Here is a 19,548-nt window from a genome sequence, read left to right on the forward strand (position 1 = left end):
TACCAAGGAGTTCTCACAACCTGTGCTGGACCTATCACCTTGTGTGAGAATGTTTTTCTCTGTTTCGGACTCTACATGGATCCCTTTGTTCTGAGTAAGTGTGTGTGTCATATGGGACCTGGCTAACCTCACTGCTATATCTGTCTCCTGCAAAGAGGGGACGGGGTCCTTTGTTCTGTGGCACACAGGGGTTGCATGCAGGCCACTAGCCCCGTGTCAGCTGCTGGGAGGGACGTGCTGGCCATGGGGGCTGATGTTCACTGTGAGAGTTGATCTCGCTGTGTCTCTTCTCCATGTGACTACAGCATTGTTCCACCCAGTGCTTGACTGCATTGTGTTTTCTTTGGTGGCTCCAAATACCAAGATATAGTGGGTAGAAGTGTTTGAACTTCTGCTCCTGGTGATAAGCAATAGATGCCACTTGCTCAACAGACTATAAGAGAGTAAAGTGTTCCAGGAAGTGTTCTGTATCACGAATACGAGGACGTGTGCTGGGTATGTTCAGGGAAGACACGGGAAGTACAGTAACTGAAGGCGGAGAGTGGTGGATAGAGTGAGATTAGGGCTGATTGGAGGGTTTTGCCAAGTTCCAAGTGGTTCAAGGGAATGTTTGGTGAACAGCTTGCTCTCTATACTTGTCTTTAGCCAAGATGACCCAATGCATCCAAAACAGATGACTGCCTAACTCCTTTAAACTATATTCAATACCTTATAATAACCTATAATGAAAAAATATGAAAAAGAATATACATATGTATACCTGAATACTATGCTGTACAACAGAAATGAACACAACATTGCAAATCAACTATATTTCAATTAAAAAAAAACTTTCTTGATAAGGGCATTTGGGTGACCCCAGGTTGTTTGGCAACTGTGGAGCACCACTTCTGAAAAAGGTTAAATTTCCTGTCTTCCATCCAGACTTTCTGACAAACTGGGGCATGGCCAGCTCTCCTCCTCCAGCCAGACGCTCAGCCTGGGTACAGCACTCTCGCCAGTGGTTGCTCCCCACCCACGTCCAACACTGTTGATGCCGTTCTCCAGGACCAAGCCATCACTGTGCTATATTTGGACCTTGAATCCTTTGATTCTTTTTTTTTAAACTGTCACCACTTAGTATCATAGTACAATAGGTAAGCCTTTCAGGAGCAACAGACCAAAAACTGGATTTTTAACCTTTATTTTCATCGAATTTGGGTTATTTGCAAGGACCAATAAACCCAGTGCACACATATTCGCACACAGCAGCCTCCCAGCCAATTTGTCACTGAGTCTGAAGTATCACTATGTAAATAGACTTCCTTTGTCTCTGCTGGTGTGTCTTCTAAATGGAAAATATTCCAGAAACCGGATCACATTGAGTTACACGCACTTTCCTCTGTGAAGGAACCGTCGCAGCAGCGTGGGTTAGGAATGGGCGCCAAATGGTTGGGAAGAGGGACCACGGGGAGGTGAAAGACACTAACGAGCAACTTTGCTTATTATACAACCAGACCTGCAGTCAATCCTGCAATCTGGGGTCTGAGGAGGAGCAGCAATGGTGGGGACGACTTAAAGCACCATCTGCTTAAAAAGTCATTTGAAAATTGGGAGAGAGCAGAAGAGGCAAGAGTCTTGACTAAAAGCTCCCAAATTGAATCTAGAAATTTTGCCTGTGTATTGATTTTTTCCAGGTATTCCTGCTGAATTGTATTTTCCCTACTACTTGCCTTTTTCTTCTACTTTTTCTACCTTTCTATTCTTCATTATTGGGCTGACCAAGCACTAGTAGAGATCACTGAAAATTGCAGCATTATTTGTACATGATGAGGAAAAAAACAGGTCACACATATTCACCCATTTATTCATTTTTCAACAAATATTGAAAATATTGATGCTACTATGTACCATTGACTAGACGCTGGTGATGAATACTGAATGTTTTCCTAAAGAGCACGTGGTCTCATGGGGGAGACACATTTTAAAACAATCACAGTGTAACAAAGCAGAGCCCAGGTGTTTCAGTGTCAGTACCAAGTATAGTCCAGAAATGAAGTGAGGATCTCTGGTTTCCCCTTGCCAGCTGCACCACTACTCAAAATGTGAAGCTTTGGACGACTTACTTAGCCTCTTTGGGTCATCTTAATTTTCTTGTCTCTGAAATGAGATAGTTGAACTAAGTTCTACTTAAGGTTTCTTCTTCTAATTTTAAAATCAAATGATTCTGTGATCATTATCCTCAACAGTCAATTTGTTTTAACCTTTAGCCATTTGGCAGTACCATGTTCCAGGCATATTGGATGTGTAATTAACAAGCATATTAATTACACAGAGCACATTTAATGCACACTTGTGTGATGGGCATGCCACTAAATGCCTGGGGTATGCACAGAAAGGGTATCCAGCTTCAACTCTACCTTGCAATAGTAGTGGATATAGTCACTAAACTTTTGGAGGGAGAATTCCATGTTTTCCTCTCTCACACCACTGCTCATTGAAGGTGTTGGAATGCATGTCTAAGACCAGGGGTACAGCTGAACCACAGCTCTGAGGGCAAAGCATAATTTGAGAGGGGGGGAAATATCTAAATTAGAGAAAAATCATTTTTATGTGTTTTTCTAGGAGCTGGTCCCTCCACAGAGTTGCTGTCAAGGACCCAGATAATGGTAGAGCTCCAGGGTAAAGGAGAGGAGGATGTTTGTATGACATACGGATGCCCACTCTGCAAAATAAGTTCCCTGGACTCATTCTGGTCCAGCCCGGAGAGTCATTTCTGAGGGTTCAACAGCCAAGCTTTCAGAACAGAACCCTCAAAGGATAAATAGGGTACAACTGGCAAAGTGATCTGTCTCCATCACACTCTTCTCTTGGCCACAGGAAAAGAGGTTCAGGAATTTCAGGGTTTGGCATCTGGTCAAAGATCTTTCCATCTCAACCTCTAATAAGGAAAAATTTTACCACATTTTTGATATTGATTGCTTTTAAGCCCAACTTGCCTTATTTTGTTTCAGGATAGACATCATAATAATTAGCTCACAAGCTCTTCAAGCAAGCTGTGCTGCGTTCGATTCAGACTGGGGAGATTGATACCGCCCAAGTGCCCTGTCCTACAAACGGCACTTAATTAGTTGCCTTTTTTCCACTGGTGCCTCTGATATATTTGGGATGTGAACTCACATGAGGTTTCCTACCCACAATACTTGCTAGGGCTAGCAAAGTGCTTTCTTCTCAAAATACTCAGAGCTAGTGTCTATGTAATGATACTTGCCGTGGAATAATGACAACTGCTAGATTAATACAGAAATTCTTCTGAATAAATGCCCTGGTGATCTGGGTCCCTAAGGGAATTCACTGGCCTGGATGGCACCAGCTCGGAGAATTCTTACAGCAGCACCATCTCTAGACTCCCCTGCAGTGTGGGTGTACTAGAAAGGAGGATGTATAAATTAAACCCAAGCAGACCTTCCAAGGTTCAATAAAAACAACAACAAAAAGACTTGAGCCCGTGTATGTGAAGTTGTTTATGCTTTTCAGCTTGGAGTGATCTAGTGATAACTATCAGATGCCTTAAAAAATTCTAAAAGGGTCTCCTCTGGGGCCAAACATTGTCTTGTAATTTGTCACTCATGTACACTGCACTATGTGCCGGCTGGCCTTCAGCCATGGCACTTTTTATACCATCTACATTTGGGGATCGATAAAAACAATTATTGTCATCTACAAAGAAACAATCAAGATTCCCATAGGAATGATAAGAGACTTTAAGCCCCTAATTCAGTGCAACAGGAAAGCTTAAATTAATGCAGCAGAATAATGAGCCATGCAGGGGAAAATAAAGGCAGGAGTGTGAAAAGGAAGCTATCAATCATTTGTTTCCGCCGGCTACGCTTTGCATCCCACCGCTCCTTGGTAGTCAAGGTACTTACCACTTGGAAACTGCTTAAATTTACTTGCTCATCTCTTGGAAAAATGATGCTGTCAACACCTTGATGTAGCACATGCCTGAAGGCATATCACTTAAAATATGATCTTTCATCTAGTTTATTACCGATAAAATAGAAGCTACCATGCCCCTTGATGTTCGCCCCTGTACCTTGATGTCTAAAGGCCATCATGTGTCCACAGGGATTCGTTGTCTGTCACACTAGCCTTATTTTTACCAATCTCGGTATTTGTGGCTGTCAGCATCCTTCATTTGCCTGCATCCCTGCTTCTGAGCATGCTCCCTTGTCTTCTTGTTTTGGGAAACATATTGCAAAGCATTTTTCTCCTATTGCCTGGCAAGCTAGAACTTCCTGGTGAGTAATATTTCTTTCCCTTTTGGATAATTTCAGGTAAGGAACTGGGGAAACAAAAATGGTTACTTTTCAAAAGAAAATTGAATTATATTGAATTTATTACCTCTTCACTGGATGCTCTAATTATTGAGCACCATTAGCTCAGTGACTTGGGTTCTGAACTCAAGAGGCTTATACTTTGATGGACAAAATAATAGCACATTATCTCTGTCTGGGTTTTTTAATCTTAGCATATTTTAGGTGAGATAACTCTCTGTTGTGGAGGATGTCCTGTACGGTAAGTTCTCTTTCACATTTTACTTGATTCCTCTGTTCCAAGCTCACCTGAATCCTAAGAAGTCTGTAGATTTCTTGACTCCCTGGTATCTCCTCGTGGCTCCCAGGGTGGTGGGTTGCCCTGGGAATGCCCTAAATCCAGGTTCTCCAGATTCTCCTTATCCACAGTTCCCACTCTGCCTGCTCACTGTCCCACTGGCTTTCCTCATCCAGCCAGGAATCTTACTTCCATCTTCTTGACAAGTCTATCTGAAGCCATTCAGGCTTGGTCAGTACTGAATGATTATCATACCATTCAACACAACCCTAGGCATCAGAAAATTCACTTGGCCTAAACCCAAAGGGCAAGTTTTGGCCTGGAATGGGGGATGTGCAGTGAGGAAGGGGAAAAAGTGTCCAGGAGCAAGGATGAGGGGTCTAGTCACCTCCGTCTCTGTGGTTGCCTCCGCTTCATGGAATGGTTCCTTTAGGGGCCTTTGGTTCTACTGTTTCTGGTTCATTTCTTCTACGAGCCAATGCAAACAAGGCCTGGGGCATTCCAAGCAAAAATTGCAACAGCATAATCATCATTTATCAAAGCCCAAAGGGGATCAAGACCCTCCCAATAGTGGAGGTTTACTGGAGAGCACAATATTGGCAGCCGTTTCTGAAATCTGCTATACTCAGGAGTAAACAGGGAATTTAAAACAAGAATTAATCAATATTTCAGGTCTGGTTTTAACACTATTGGACCTCAGTTCTCTCATCAATATAGTATACTGGCAGGATAAATGAAAACAGCAGAGCAAGTTTCCATATAGCTTCCTAGGGAGAAGGAATACCTACAGAATACAGATTATTCAATTAAAAACATTCTTCCTTGATTTTTCCTTCAAAAGCACATGGAGAATGAAAGAGTACATTTAAACAAGGAGACTGGCCAAGAAAAACAGCTGATGATTATCAGTGGCACCTTGGGATTCAATCTAATATTGTGAACCAGTCTAACGGAAGCAGAGCTCAAAGTGTGAAAACAATTTCAGCTGTCCCCAAGTCATACATTTTTGTATGTCATCCGATAGTCAGAAGCTATGGTAATACTCTGGAGTTTGCCCATTATATCAACACTGTGTATTTGCACTATCTGTCAATGGGGCATGCCCAGCAAATCTTTAGGCAGCAAAAACTTTCTGCAAATCCGGTGGTAGAATTCTCGATCGTGGCTTGAATCATTTGCAAATGGACATAAATTTTCAAATGGATAAAAACATCGTATTGTGGATGATTCTTAAGAGAATGCACCAAATGAAAGGAATCTAGGGCTGGAAAATAATGAAAAATGGACCATGGGTAAATGGTGAAAGCAGTAAATCTTGGAAGACTGCACTACCATCCCAAACAGCTCATGCGAAATGCCTGTGCTAATCAGTAGGCGTTTGGACTGTAAATATAACAAATAGTTTTCCTGCCATAGGATCAACAGGACTCTGACTAGTAATGAATGCAATGAAATTGTACAAAAGGAGCGTAATAAGAAATGACTGTGTTCTTTTCAAAAGGTACATTTAAAAGTAAAATGGTACCGCTCCCAAAGGTATGATTTATGGCTGCTGTAGGAATAGAAGATACCACTCACAAAAATTACTTTGTTCATTCATCTCAGAAATTAAAAGGTTATTTTGCTCTTGTCCTTGGGCTTTAAAGCCTCTTCAATTGGAAATGCTGTTTTCCGAGATTTCATTCACTTTCTTAAATGAACCACGGAACCTCAGGAATGGCGGAGCTGGATGTTGGAGACCTCTTTGCACCACCTCATTAAGTCAGGACTGGTTCCTTCACCATTCAGGACTGCCGACTTGTATCCCTTCCAGATCCATATGTTTAAGCCCTGACCTCCACTGTGACGGTGTCTGGAGACGGGGCCTTGCTGAGGTAAGTAGCTTTACCTGAGGTCATGAGAGTAGGGCCCTCCTGATGGGATTACTACCCTTCCATGAAGAGGAAGAGACACCAGAGCTCTCTCCCTTCGCACTATATAAGGACACAGCAGGAAGCCTATGAGCCAGAGAGTTCTCACCAAAACCTGACCACGTTGGCACTCTCATCTCAGACTTCGAGCATCCAGAACTATCAGAAAATGAATTTCTGTTGTTTGAAACTCCCCATCAATGGTATTTTGTTATGCCAGCCCAAGTGGATTAAGACAATGGGTGTCTGTCAAACCTAAACACCCCGCTGTATTTTCCAGGACTCCTCTTCCCGAACTGTCTTGTCTAGTCGTGGGGGTCCATTTATTGCTTGCTAAGCACATCTTGTGCATGTCAGCCTCTGTCTTTCTACTCTCTTTACTTGTGTAGATTTTCCTTCTTCCTGAAACGCTGTCCCCACGTCCTCTCCAGTTTCTAATCTTATCAAGCTTTGATTCTCCTTACCCTGCTGCCCCTCATCCACTCCGGATAGATTGGGAGTTTGGGACTGACAGATGCACATTACTATAGGTGAGGTGGATAAGCCGCAAGGACCTACTGTATAGTACAGGGAACTCTATTCAATTTCTTGTAATGCGCTGTAATGGGAAAGAAACTGAAAATGTACATATGTATGTATGTATATGTGTAACTGAATCGCTTTGCTGTACACCTGGAACTAACACTAAATCGACTACACTTCAATAAAAAAATAGGAATTAAAAAAAAAAAAGGATCTGTTGAGTGCACTGTAGGTGTGAGGCACAGGAAAGACCAAGTTGCCCCTGATCTCAGCTCGGGGTCAAGTGGGGGAAGACTCGATGAGTATTTTCAAAAACAGGGCTTCAAGGAGGTGCTTCCCCTGCGAGTGCTGTGAAAATACAGAGGAAAGAGCAACAGGCCCAGCTGGGGGGGAACTGGGGAAGGTAACTCCTTCGTCAGCAGGAGGTGAGAGCTGAGCTGCAGAGGAAGGGGAGCAAGAACACCAGGCAGGAAAAGGAGCAGAAGGAGACCCTTTCAGGAGGAGGGAATGGCCTCTGCAGCCGCACTGAGGTGTAAGAATAACAGGGACACGGGTTGGTCCTGATCTGTCCTCGGCTCTGGAATGAGTCTCAGAGCATCATCAGTGCTTAATTTTTGTGATAGATTGTTGGTTAGAGACAGGATGCATAAGTAACGCTGACTTGTTTTTCTTCCTTCCATTATGTTTTGAAATATTAGGGATATCTTGATGTTCTGTATAGCTAGTTTTTTCAGATGATGGAAATTTATATATCTGGAGAAAAGTATCTAGGGGAAAATTGGCAGAATTATATATTTTCCTCCTCATTAAATTCCTCATTAATTCAGGAATGAGAAAAATGTAAACAAGATATGACTAAAAATAAAAACAATTTTGAAATGTGTGATGCTCACAGAGGTAGCCAGTGTTCGTCTGTGTTTTAAGCTGTTACAAGTCATGCACAAATTCATCTGATCTCCACGTACGTCCAAGCTGGCTTCCTCAGTGCACACCCGCAGGCTCTCGACCATTAAAAGGGAGACAGTTTTTACATAAATATTTAATTTACTGAGGTTTTTTTTTTTTTTTTGAAATGAAAGCAGTTACCATTGCTGCTTTAAGGATGTGAACCCTTGGAAATACCTTTCTGGTCTGGAAATGCTGAGCTTAATAACCTCTATAGCAGCATCTGCTCTACCCAGTGAAGCTTCTGGCAGAAAGGATTATGCCAGGTACCCTAACACCCAGTCTCTACTCTGAGTGACTGCTACCTTCCCTGGATCTCTAGTTTTCCTAAATGGCCCATAATTTTGAGGACATGAAGTATTATGAATATCCTGTGTGCGTTCTAGTTTCAGATTTTTCAAGATACTATAGAGGCCCTTGTCTCAAGGGCAACAGACTTTCTTTCACCTTTCCTGTGCTAGGCTGTGTTGTTCCTTCCCTCCTTGAACATGGCGTGGCCCAAGGGTCGGTATCTTTCCTGCCTAATAGCTTTAAGGTTTGGCCCAATGACTTGCTTTGACCGTGAACCATATGTAGAAGTGAACACTGAGACAGCTCCCAGTGGAGATTTTAAGAAGTATCACATGGTTCCCATTTCTCCATCGTGAGAGCAGCATATCCCAGGCAGAGGGTGCTCCTTCAGCCTGGGGCCTAGGATGAGGAATCCCATGTTGCAGATAGGAGCCCCAAACTAGAGCCAAGTCAGCTAAGCTCTGCGGAGCTGTAGCTGATCACAGACCTGTGAGTAGGAAATACATGTCCTTGTAAGCCACTGAGTTTCAGGGTTATTTGATATTCAGCAAAAAGCTGACTAAATAAACTGACTAAATAATAATAACTTCTATTATTTATGGCACATTAATACATACTAGACGTCATGCCAAGAGCTGTGCATAGGTCATTTGATTTAATCCTCACAATAACCCCATCCTATGAGAAGTATTAATATCCCATTGTACAAATGAAGGTTTGGGGACGTATAAAGTACTTGTCCAAAGGCAGTCATACCAGACAACTCAGGTCCTTAGGTAAGTTCTTTCTTGGTTACCATCATTCTCAGTTTTGCCCGAGGCATCACATGTCTGATAGAACAGCCATCAGAGGACCTCAGTTCTTTTGGTTCTACAGTTAACCCTCCAGGAAATCTTGAACATGTTGCTGCTGCTTCTTGGGCCAAGTTTTATTTTGTTTTCTTTTGTTTTGTTCTGTTTTCGATGGCAGAATAAAATTGGCTGAGGTAGGCATAGGGTCTCTCGTCGCTAAAGTTCTGTAATTGTAGTTACAGTAACATAGTCCACGTTAGAGAGATTATAAATGCATAGCCTTATTTTTAGCACAGAGTTATCACCGCTTTATAGATTTGTGTTTATAACTTCACCATTCAAAACACTTCTTAGAATCTCAGCCGGGGTCATGTTCAAATAACACCTTTAGGCCACTTGATGTGGGTATATGCATCAACTTTAAAAACAAATAAAGGGTAAGTCCTGAAAATGAAGATCAAGTTCCTGGATTTACCTCATTCCCCAGGCATGGCTTCCTTTCAGCCATCAGGCTCTATAACTTTTCAATAAATTATCCTCTTTGGCTTGTGTCAGCTGAAGGAGGCATCTGTTCCTTGCAACCAAAGGTTGGGAGTTGGACTAGTTGACCTCCAACATCCTTTCTAACACAATGAGTCTATGCAACACTCTAGGTATAATTAGGGACTTAGCTTCTAACTAACCCTTAATTCTTATTAACAAGCACTATTTGATCTGACCCTAGTTCTATACTCAGGCTTAAATAAGTTGCTTCTTTCTAACTTACTTTTCAACATATCCTGAAGTCATGCCCTTCCTAAACTGACGTGGCCTTCAGTACTCTGAGTGCTAATCACCTTTCTCCACCTCAGGCACAGGGGCCTGCTCAGCTGCCAACCTGGTAAAGGTGATTAAGGGAAGGTCTTGGCTTCCTCTCTCCTTGTTTCCTTATCAGTAATTTCCTCTGCATATACTTTCCTTAAGACTAAGAAGGAAAAAAAAGTTGGGGGGGGGTAGATTGTAATCAGGTAGGAGTATACCTAAGTAGAGAAAAGATTTTTTTTTCCACCACTTTAAGTTTTTAGAAGAGAAAAGAAAGGACCCACTTTCCCTTAGCTTTTTGACTTAATTAGAACTTGAGCTAAAGCAAGCATTTCCTTTAGAAATAGTTCTAGCACAGAATCAGACTCAAACTCGCTTTCTGAGCCATTGTTTCACTTTCTAAATGAGTATTTCCATTTAAAAATAACTTTAAAAATTGAGGTGTAACTGACATACAGTATTCTATTAGTTTCAGGTGTACAACATAATGACATGGCATTTGTATATATTTCTAAATGTTCACCACAAGTCTAGTTATCATCCGTCACCACACATAGAATTTAGAAAAAAACTATAAAAGTTAAAACTTTTAAAGTTAAAACGCTTTTTAAAAAATTTGGCTCACAAAAGAAGGCTAATTCAATTAGAAAAGGTCAGAAGCAACAACTGACATACGAGTCTTCAGGGACTGAGAATTTCAGTCTCTAACTTAGAGAAGGAGGTTTAATTTGTCATTTTTCCAATAGGCTGACATTCTTGACTACCTCATGCATAATACCTTTGCCAAATTATAGGCTGTCATCAGTGCATCAAAGCAGGCACTGACCCAGTTCTTCTCCTCCAACACCAGCAAATTCCTAAAAGGGGCGTCTGTCTGCTCCAGCAGAAGCCCTGAAGTCAAACGACTTGGTGATGGAATCTTCCTTGAAACAGTCAGAGCTAATGGAGTCTCACCTATTAAACAAGCTGTTTGTCTACTAAGGTAGAATGTTATTCCAATTTAACCCTGCCTGGGAGTTTTAGTCCAAAAAAATCAATTTTCTCTCCATTCTTGAGATGGGATGAGGTTTGAGAGGAGAAAATTCTTCCTTTGAAGTCTATCCAGATTCTCCAGTTGAGCTGGATTTCTTGCTTAGTGGAGCGAAGAATTTCTTTCCTGGAGGTGTGTCTTCCCCACAGGGCCTGACTGGCAGTCCATGGCGAAAGCACCTGTGTGTTTTTGCTTACAGTAAATCTGTCCGTGGGAAGAAGTCCTTCTCCTGCACACCCTCCCCATCCCTCCCTATGTAACAGCTTCTCCTGTACTATGTTCTTTTGTTTAAAGACCATCTTTCTGATCAGAGAAAAGGTAACAGCAATAATTCCTTTTCTGCCATCAGAAGAGATAACTTTTGTGTTTCCAGAGTTCTTCTAACCCAGTAATTTTTTCTCACTGAAGTATAGTTGACTTACAATATTGTGTTAGAATAACGATGCTGTTAGTTAAAGCATAGTGATTCAGTATTTTTGCAAATTACATTCCATTCTAGGTTATTCCAAGATAATGGGTATAATCACTGTGCTATATATACAGTGCCTCTGTAGCTTGTCTATTTTATATACAGCAGTTTGGATCGGTTAATCCCATACCCTAATTTGTTCTCCCCTCTTCCCCCACTTAGGTAACCACAAGTTTGTTTTCTGTGACTGTGAGTCTGTTTCTGTCTTGTATATACATTAAGTCCAGTCATTTTGTTGATCCAGAGTAGACAAAATGTCATAAAATGGAAACTAGAACACAGAGCAAAAGCATTGTATCTTAGAAAATACCAGGAAGAAAAACAGAGCAGAACTTAGGAAATGTCTCTTATTTGAAAGCATCTGATTGAGATGTGAGAATGTTGTTATCCCCACAGATTCTCCTACATTGCAACAGTCACAGAATGTCAGAAATCTCCACACCCAGCCATAAAAATGAGGAGGACACAGGAAAACAGTTGGGAAGATCCCCTGCCTGGCAGACTTGCTTTCAGCAGTTGGTGACAACACTTTATGCCCACGTTTGACCAAAGGGGCTGTAAAGAAGTGACTAGAAGAGCAACGGAACTCTGAAGGCGGTTGGGCAGCAGCAGGAGATGAAGGGAATTGCTCCTGTTTTTCAAGCTCACACATTGGATTCCCTTCATTCCTCCTCCCTTCCCCTTGCCTCTGCTGAAGTGTCCATCATCACGCCAAGAAGATGAAAAGAACTACGTATTTGCTTTTTGTAGAAGGGACATAGGAGGCATGGAATTTTGTGAAAGCCTCAGCCGTAAATAAGAAAGTGGGCTGAAGCAGCTGCAACAGCATGGATGGACCTGGAGGGTATGATGCTTAGGGAAATAACTAAGCATATTTATCCTCATGAACCGGATAAAGGGAACTGGTGAGTGATGCTGACCAGCTGGGTTCTCACCAGCTCCCTCCTCATCGCTGCAGCACCAATCCTTGTGCCTCTGGAGCTGCGTGTCCAGGCCCTTCCACCATTCTCCCTCTCTGGAAAAACTCTTTACTGTCCTCTGAGCCAAAATCTGTTAAAGGTTGTGATTCCTCAGTCTCGTTCCTTCTCCGGGGGCGTCGTTTCTTCCTGTTGTAGCCATCAATGGCACGGTACTGATTCCACCCTCTACCCCTGGAGCCCTGGCTCCACTTCCCAGTCACAGCCCTGATCCCCCTCTCCCTAGAGGCATTGTTTCCAGTCCTCTGCACCTTTCCCCAAGCTCCATTACCACCACTGCTCCTGATAATGGATTCTGATACTATTGTCCTTGGGGGTATAGTCTGGGCATTGATACTTAATTTAAAAAAAAAAAGTGTTTTCTTTTTTAAATCTTTCCTGAGTGTTTATAATGTGATGTGTATTACCACGGTTGAAAGTCACTGCTATAAATGCTAGTTAGGTTTGAGGATTCTATTAGAAGTTGAGTTCCACTTTATTATGAATTAAATTAGCTTTTGAGGATTGGCCTGAGAATCTAACCACTATTTTTAAATTTGTTTCTTTGGAAAAATGTGTTCCAATTATAAACAGCTAATTGCAAACTGACTGGAAACTTGCCAGTGAGGAAATGCTGGTCAGCAAAGGTACATCATCTATTTTTTTTAAAGTTTATTTGTTTAATTGAAATAAAGTTGATTTACAATATTGTATTAGTTCCAGGTGTACAGCATAGTGATTCAATATTTTTACAGATTATACTCCACTTAAAGTTATTTAAAAAAATGGCTCTATTTCCCTGTGCTGTACCATGCGTCCGTGTTGCTTATCTATTTTACACATAGTAGTTCATATCTTTTCATCCCATACCTCTCTCTTGCCCCTCCTCCTTTCCCTCTCCCCAGGGGTAACCACTAGTTTGTTCTCTAAATCTGTAAGTCTGTTTCTGCTTTGTTACATATACATTCATTTGTTTTCTTTTTTTAGATTCCACATGTAAATGATAACATACAGTATTTATCCTTCTGTGTCTGAGTTATTTCACTAAGCGTAATACCCTCCAGGTCCATCCATGTTGCTGCAACTGGCAACATTTCTTTCTTTTTTATCGTTGAATGATATTCCATTGTGTGTGTGTTTATGATCACTATGTCTGGCACACAGTAAGCACCCAATTTGTCCACCTTAGCTGAATAATTTTTGGAATGAAGGCTGTTCCTAAGTAAGAAGTTGCTAACATTTTTTTCCCAAGGAATTTTAAATAGTATGTCAGTGTTTTCTCATTGATGATGTAACAAAGATATTTACCAATATGTCTAAGGATGTGCCACATGTCAGCGATACAACCAAAATCACCACTCAAAATTTGGTAATTTTTATTTTTGTATCCACTTGTATCCACTTACCTCCAGAATCAAGTTTTCCTCCCAGCTTTATTGAGATATTAAGGGCATGTATCGTAAGAAAGTTTAAGAGGTACATGTATATACTGCAAAATGATCACCACAATAAGGTTGGCTAACATCTCCATTTCTTCATATTATCATAGTTTATGTGTGTGTGAGTGAGCGAGTGAGAGAGAGAGAGAGGTGATAACACTGAAGTTATATTCTCCTAAATTTTTTCAGGTATACACTACAGCATTGTTAATTACAGTCACCATGCTCTGTATTAGATCCCCAACTCTCATTTTCCTTATAGTTGAGATAGAATAAAGTTTTAAAGTCCCCTTTTTTCAGTCGGTTGGCCCACGGCTCAGTCAGAATTCTGATTTTATCTGTCAGGACTGAAATGTGCTCTGTTTTTCGTAAACAACAAATTATAGCACAGGGGTGGCCACATATGGTGTTCCAAAAAAAAAAAAAAAAAGAGAGAGAGAGAATAAATGAAGATGGGGCATTAAAAGATGGAAATATGTATTTTTGTAATTTTTTGGACTCACGATAGGTGTTTCAACACCAGGAGGTGTACTCAGTGTTAAATCCCTGAAATCAGGAGGTAAAATATCAATTCGCCTAAGTTAATTTCAGCCTTGAATTTTCACTGCAAAGCAAACTGTCAGAAAATTAAGAGTGTCATTCGCCCCTTCCTGAAGTTGTAAAGCACACACTTAATGGGATCACGTGGCAGTGAAAGTCCAGGTCGTTCCACACAGGGAAGACGCTCCCCTCCCTGCTTTCGGTGGCCATCGTGCACCCCTCTTGCTGTTCTCGCCTCCAGTCATATAATCAGCAAAGTCCAGAAAGTGACATTTGCATACCGGCCTCCTGTAGGAAAGCTTTCTCAGTCCTCCTGTCAGCACAAATCTCACTCAATTACGCCAGCCTCAGAATTGCCATTGTACTTCTCAGAAGGCCACTTTCCAGTTTTCCAGTGGCTTTGGACCTGCCACTTCTTTGAGCAACCCTGACTGTAAGAGCATTTACCACTCACCTTCAGCTGTGCCTGGCGCAATTCTCTAGAACTAGCATGCTGTCAGTAGGACCGATGCCTTCGGGATGGTGCCCAGACCTACTGAGAAGGCTTTCTAAAACCCACGCGGGCGAGTGCTGATTTGCATATGATAAGCCAAGGGAACCTAAGTGCTCACAACCGTGGTGCTGTGAGTGCTGCTTCCTCCTGCTGGCGGTTCAGGAATCAATGGTGATGTTCACGTAGCCAAGAGAGACGTCAGATCGTAGGTGGCTCCAGCTCCCGAGCTGCCTTTTTAATGTGTTTGTGTCGATGATGGCACCATTGTTCTCTAGGATACGTGCATCACCCTTGACTCTGCCCTTTTCCTCATCCTTCATGTGCCATTCGTTACTGAGTTGTGTTAACTCTTTCTTCATGTTGTCTCTCACATCTGTTTCTTTGTAACTTCCCACTGCTTTAAAACTCTGGGCAACAAGGTGGCTTGGGTGTAGACCTCAGATTAGTACATCCACCCACTCTGGTACATCTATGAAATCTGTGTATACTTTCAACAGAAAGGAACGAGCTAGTGGCTGGGCTGGTGGCAACAGTGCATAGGAATCCGGTTTCAGGGAGCCGCAATCCACACCCAAGCTGTCCCTTCACAATCCTGGCATTCTCTTTAAAATCACAAAAAATAGGAAGCAGGGAAGGTGGTAACAGTTTAAAAAGGGGAAACACTTTGCTATCGAGAAAGATGTTTTCTGATCTCCTTACCCAATAATTTTCTCTAGTCACAGGTGACTTTATTGTGGAGACAGCCTCCCTGTATTTCCTGGTGAGGTGTTGGAACTGGAAAAGCACAAGCTGGGTCAGACACAAAATCAATATTCTTTGATTCAGTTTCAGCCCTTCGCTGTGGCACTTTTCCCCATCATCTCTTTCAAGAGGCAATGCCACAAGAAAATCAGATTTTTCTCTAATCAAGTGTAAGGAATGATATTTAGCTTTTTGATAATCAAGGAGTTTCCCAGAACTCAGTGTTGGTTAAAATATTACAGTTGTTCAAATCCTGATTTCATATTGCAACATACCACCAGAAACTTCTTTTGATTGTTATCATTTTTTTTCTTTGGACACTAATACAAAAGTAACTGTATTTAATAAGCATGTTAAACACAGACTTAGTACTATTAAGCGGAAAGACCTTTGAGTGTATGAATGGATGAATTAGTGTTTCCCAACAAATCACCTTTACAAATGTGCTCCAGTGAAGAGGGGGGAGCACCGAGGGGAGGGAACCACTTTTCTATTGATAACCATTGTTTTCCTCTAACACACGTATTTGTCTTTTTTGGCATTCATGACATTACAGAGGATAACTCAGGAATATGCAATCTTAGCAGGTTTTGGGGTTTTTTTTTGTTTTTGTCTTTTTTTAGTGGGGGAGGTAGGTAATTAGGTTTATTTATTTATTTATTTCAGTGGAAGTACTGGAGATTGAACCCAGGACCTCATGCATCATAGGCATGCACTTTACCACTGAGCTATATCCTCCCGCCCACCCCTCTTTTCTTGTCTTGAAATGCATCCAGGATTTGGTCAAAGAGTTATACTTTGTGCAATCTGTGTTTTAGACAAAGGAACATTATTTTTATTTTTAGGCTACCCAGCATGTGAAAATATAGCGAAAAAAACCTGCTAATTTATTAGCTTATTTAGAAAACATCATTTTGAATATTAAGTTTCCTTGAATATGTTGAAATATCTGAGATGATTATTGCACCTTGAAAGTACTGAGGGAAAGAAGACTGAAATTTAAAGATTCAGTGCTGTGAAATACACAACTAAGGAAGAATTAAAAACAATATATATTTGGCACCTAATGTGTTATTTTATGTATATATTATATATTAAACATACTTACATATTTTATAAATTTAATAAATTTATGGATAGAAGTTATAGTTATATATAAATATTATGTAATTTTATATAATTTATAAATAAATAATATATAAATATATTTACATATCATAAATATTTATATATTAAAAAACTGGAAAAAATATTCATTTCTTTCAATTTAGTTTATACCCCATGTTGTTTTAGGAGCACATTAGTTGCATAAAAATGGGAGGACAACACGTGTGCATTTATTTAACAAACATTATGCATCTACTCACCAAACATCACCAAAGTGCCTGCCATGAGCCTGGCCCTGCACAGCTAAGGTAGTTTGCTTTTTAATTTTGAGTAATTCTTGTATCAGAAAGAAAAACATATAAACATCTTTGTGTGTTCTTATGCTCAATCCCTTAGAAGATTCAGGAAGTATTTTGTCTATAATAATATGGCACCTCTCTGAATAAAGGGTTCTGTGGCTGCGGGAGGAACTGGTCTCAAAAGTGGCCCAAATACCCCATCTCTCCCTTTACAGACCATAAATGTCCAACACTGTCCCAACAGCGCTTCAAAGGAAGTGTTTTAAAAACCAGATCAATACTCTTCAACCCTCTTCTTGGGATTCTAGACCCCACAGTGTGCTCCGCTCTGTTTCCTCTCTCCCTCCAGGCCTTTATTCTTGTCACCTCACTTTGTTCCCAGCATCAGGGACAACGTGCTCATGGAGAAGTTTGATTCTCTTGTCGGGATTCTATCATTTCCTGCTTTGCTGACCTGACTTTGATGCCCCCCTGTTCTGTGGTGAACTGGAGCGACAAGAGCAAGGAGTTATTGCTTCTAAGCAGAGGAGGCTGTCTGAACCGTTAACCCTCTGGAGCAAAGAGCAATCATGTTTACTCACAGTGAGGAAAACGGAGGCACTTGAAGCCTCATCAGTAAAGAAAACAGAGGTAACAGAGAGATTCAATTACAAACTCAGTGACAACCAGTTAGCTCTGTGTTTGGGTTCATCTCTCTTTTGGCTATTTCTTAGAAAATATTTCAAATTAAGAAAATGAAATCCTATGATAATTCCCATGCTGCATAAATTGTTACAGAGCCCAGAAAAATGTGGGACCTATACTAATTCATATAACCAACCCAGCATCACACTAATACTGAAACCCAGGAAAGAGCCAAAAGGGAGTAGAGATGAGAAATGACAGTACAATCCCATTTATAATTACAGATTCAAAACTCTTCAATCAAAACCCAACCAACTGACCATCGCACTAAATTAAGCAGCCGTACATACTCCATGGCCAAGCAGGTTCTATTTCAGGAGAGCAAAGACAATTTACTATAAGGAAAGCTATTAATATGGTACTTCTCAATTCTGCACCCTAAATCAGCGGGTTACTAGTTGGTCTTATGTGAGGGAAGGAGGAACAGGTAATGTTTGGAAATGGTGAGTTTAGTAAATTTAACTGAATTTTTTTCGGTTATGTTGCGATATAATTGACATACAGCACTGTATATGTTTGAGGTGTTCAGCATAATTTGACTTACATATATTGTGAACCAATTGCCACAGTGAGTTTAGTTAATATCCATCATCTCCTATAGGTACAAAAAACATGATTTTTTTGTGATAAGAACTTTTAAGATCTACTCTTTCAGCAACTTTCAAATATACCACACTGCATTATGGTGTATATTTTTTTTAACTGAATATCTTGACTGCTAGACTTCCCAGCATCTTTCATATAAGAGCTAATGATTCTCTAAGAACTAAAGATGCCAGGCAGCACTTCCCCAAGCTGTTTGACCAGATGACAATTTCCTATTCTCCCTCAATTTTTTTTTTTTGATAGACCAGCCAAAGGAAGAAAGTGTTTTTTCTGAGAAACAATTTTGGTGGATCCTGTATTAACTTAATGCATTATATTGGTCATTCAAGGAAACACCATATCATATCTTCAAAAGATGCCAGCAAGAATTGGACAAAATCCAATATTCAACTCAAATAAAATTATTTTAATCTGTGACTTAGTGTAAGAAAGAAGCCCTCTCTTAAACAAAGGGACAGCATCAAAAGTAATGGTAAAATACTAGGAGATCTGTGTGTCATTAAAATTAGGAAAACGTATATGCTGTTATCTTTTTCACCTAAACATTGTTCTGGAAATTTTAGTGACTGGAATGACATGAAATGTTAATGATGAGAAGAAACAGAGCTCTTACACCTACATGAAATGTTGAAAAATTATAGAAGGAAGCTAAAAGCTATTAGAATAAGAGAGTTTGATACAATGGTCAAATACAAAAGAATATATATTGAAAAATGAATAGTTTTCTCTTATAACCAGAACCTGCACGTAGAAAATATGATGTGCTGAAGTAATCCTAAAATTCATAACAGCAAAACTATTTTTTAAACACAGAGAATAATTTTAATAAAAATTGGTGGGACATTCAGGACTGGACTACCAGCTTCACTCACTGGGAGGACTGAAGGCTGCAAATGCGTCTACTCTGCCCAAATTAATAAGTCTGAATGCAATTTTGATCAAAATTCCCCTGGTGCAAAAATTATCGCAAAAGTTAAAATACATTGACAAAGTGGAAGGAAAAACATTGGTGATACATATGAATTGTAAAGGGTTAATGTTTTAATATAAAAATTGCTTTTTAAAAAGTGGTTTTAAAAAGGCCAGCACTGAAGAAAATGGGCACAGGTGCTCACAGTCACATATTGGCAGCTCGGGGACTTTGGTCTTCTGACAAATGCTCCTTAGTGAGCTCTCCTCTGACCACCCTGCATCAGTATCAAACTGACCACCCCCTCACCCAGCTTCATTGTTCTCCACAGCACTTACACCCACCTGACATAGTAGAGATTTGTTTATTTACTCTTTCTCCTCCTAGTCAATTGTAAATTGCACGTGTCATTTATTTGGTT

General features: G+C 40.6%; 1 non-coding gene across 1 annotated transcript; it reads right to left on the reverse strand.

Moving 5' to 3' along the window:
* Window positions 1–16,187: 16,187 nt before the first annotated feature.
* Window positions 16,188–16,260, reverse strand: TRNAH-AUG (transfer RNA histidin (anticodon AUG)). The gene has a single exon. It is a non-coding gene; the product is annotated as a tRNA-His (tRNA).
* Window positions 16,261–19,548: the final 3,288 nt, after the last annotated feature.

This window comes from Vicugna pacos, chromosome 13, assembly GCF_048564905.1.
Source record: "Vicugna pacos chromosome 13, VicPac4, whole genome shotgun sequence".
In the NCBI taxonomy this organism is placed as follows: domain Eukaryota; kingdom Metazoa; phylum Chordata; class Mammalia; order Artiodactyla; family Camelidae; genus Vicugna; species Vicugna pacos.